Here is a 3,095-nt window from a genome sequence, read left to right as displayed (position 1 = left end):
AAACACACACACAACACACACGTGTGTATACATACACACACACACACACACACACACACACACACACACACACACACCAACACACACAATGCATTCTTCTTTTCTATAAATAAATGGAAATTCTTATTCTATTTTTACTCTTCTCCAATACCCTGCTTTCCAGAGCATGGCAGGACCAATCATATGTCAATGTCAATGTCACTCCTAACAATTTTGCTCTATGCCAGCCCAGCCTAAGGCACATGTTCAGATAAAGGGCATTTTCCAAATTCCCCAAATTGAATGATCTCCTTTTGGCTTTTCTACCATAGTCACTATTTCTAACTCTTCTCAGTCCACAGATTTACAAGAATGCAAAACAAAACCACAAAAATGTTGAAAACAAGTTTTGGAAATAAGTACTGTAAACTCCCAAGTGCACGTATGAAAGAAAAAACATGTGCATAAAATTGTCTTCTAAGCATTTAAAATTTATTTATCCTCATTTTGTAATATTTGTGTTCCAGAGGAATTAAGGACTGTGAATTAAAATGATACATCAACTAGAGAGTAAGAATGAATCACTTTTGACTCAATCTGTTTTCTGTGGTGCATCACGTTGTTGTTTTTTTCACTTTAAAGTAATTGAAGCATAAAAATAGCTTTAAGAAAAGCAGATGACAGCAAGAGTCTCCTGGGTTCTCACATAGGGTTAAGGTACAGCCTCATTTAATGGTACACAAGTGTCCTAAATGTTCAGAAGGTACATAGTTTCACTTAGCTTTTACATATGGGTAGTTTTTTAAGTGTCTAAATCTTCGTGGTGGCGCTCGTCTGTAGTCCTAGCACTTGGGAGGCAGAGGCAGGCGGATCTCTGCAAGTTCAAGGCCAGCCTGGTCTACATAGTGAGTTCCGGGCCAGCTGAGGCTACAGGGAGACCGTGTCTCATAAAGAAAATATATATACATTGAGAGAATTCAAGTTTATATTAGCAGGCAGCTAACAGGAAGGGGATCCTGTTGTTTCATATTTTTGCTGTGTTCTGGTGGGTTAAGAAGGAACCTCTTCCTCTTTAGTGTTCTGTGATCTATATACTACTCCGTTTTCTTCTCATAGCCAATTAATCTCACTTAATCCTCACAGCAATAATGCAAAACAAATATTGTTACTTGGGGTATAACTGAATGAACAAACCACAACAGAAGGATAAGGGGAGTTAATTAAAGGGTTTGTAGTCTCACTACTGGTATGTGGCCGGATTTGTAATCAAACTTGTGACTTCAGCTTCTGGCAGGTAACACTACAGGAAATTGAGTCATCTGAGAATCCCACTATCTGAAAGCCATATCCCACTGTAAATAGGCAAACTCCTCGTCATTCAGAAAGAATGGCCAATTCCAAAACATATGACATGTCACTAAAGGTCCTCTGAGAAGTTGCATACTAGAAACAAATCTAAGTAAACAGTCCAGTCATGAACAACAGCCTTGGCCTCTGAAAGGAACCTGTGCTGCACAGCAGCTTATCACAGCACTCATCCGTGCGCTTGCTATGTGGTGTCTCCTGCAGCTTTACTTTCATGATTGACCAAAACCTTGAGTTTCATTCCACCTAAAGATTTGAAGTAATGCTGTAGATTTTTCTTATCATTTTATTTTCTGTTCCTTCCTGGGATTGTTTTCTGATCTTAATTTTGTTTGATGCAACACTTTTTATTTGTCCTTTGAGAATTTAATCTTTATTATTTCCATCCCTATTCCTCCTCATCCTGTGGCTAACTGTCATCATCAGGTAAAAGTGGCTGTGAACCTTTAGACAACAAGGTGTGACCATGAGTGCAACAGTGTTGTGGAGATTGTGTGGATAACCAACAGTTTCTGATTGGATTTGAAGCCCACTCCTCAGAGGAAATTAATGTACAATATTGTAATTACAGACAAAGTAACATGACTTGGGAGCAAATAGGCCCTAGGGGAGAATATGTTACCATTATTTTGTTAAATGGACTTAGTATCAAACTATCTTCTAAGTATATCTATAAAGTTTTTTCCATATCTATAAAATGTTTTCTTATCCTTGTAATATCTATGTTTCAAAGTGTTACATCATATGTACTAGTCTTTCAAAGCCCCTTAAGTTATGAAAGTTTACATAATTTTACTAGAAAATACTAACCACAGTGTTTAAAGATTTTATTATACAGTAAGTACAAGGAAGCAAAGAATGAAGAACTTCAGAATTACTAAGTAGATTGACCCAATCTTCTGTAAACCATGCTATTAGCTGTCAGTTGTCAGGGACCATTGTATGCCAGGCACTGTATAGATGGCTTTATGTATCTGGTCATGCTTTATTCTACAAAGAAGATTTTGAACTATTATCACAAATCAAAACAAATGAAACTTTCAAACAAGTTAAATAAATTCTCACACTTAGCTGGTGATCCAAGTTTTCTAACCTGTAGATGTTACTTTTTTAAAGTGCAAAGCCAGATGGGCCTAGGTTCAAATCCTAGTTCTGTTGAGACAAGCAGTGCTCAAAGTGTTAGGAAAATCAACAAATTAGCTCAAAGGGCTTTTCTGTAGCCTGCTGTGACACTCTAGGATGGCCTGACTTGCTAGGCCAAAGCTTCTATGCACAGCATCAATCCATCCTCCATGGGAGCTGGGTTGACAGAAGATGAGCAGAACAAGCGCTGATTTAGGAAACTATACACAGCAAATCACCATCTGACACAGCAACTACAAAATGGGCAGAGAGACAGTTAAGGCATTCCAGACTATGCAAAGTAAAAATTTTAAAAAAACAGGCTGTTTCTTTAAACAGAGCAAGACTGGCTCTCTTCCTGTGGAACACTCACCCACCATCCTCTGGAGAGTCACTGACTTGTCAGTGAATCAAGAAACCTATCAACATCATTTGACAATGGCTGGTGCCTACCCTGAATCCCTGGCTAATTATAATTGCATGCTGAGAGGGCCTTGGTCCCAGTGGGTGATCACCTGATCTTTCATTCTGCTGATTTAGTAATATATCTTAGGTTGGGCCATTCTGGAAAGTACTCCAGTCAAGCACTGATTCATCTGATACACAGTGTCAGCACATTCAGTCTGCTT

Source organism: Nannospalax galili, unplaced genomic scaffold (genome assembly GCF_000622305.1).
Source record: "Nannospalax galili isolate Female #2095 unplaced genomic scaffold, S.galili_v1.0 scaffold1109, whole genome shotgun sequence".
NCBI classification, from domain to species: Eukaryota; Metazoa; Chordata; class Mammalia; order Rodentia; family Spalacidae; genus Nannospalax; species Nannospalax galili.
The sequence above is the reverse complement of the archived record's forward strand: the minus strand, read 5'-3'. Positions refer to the sequence as shown.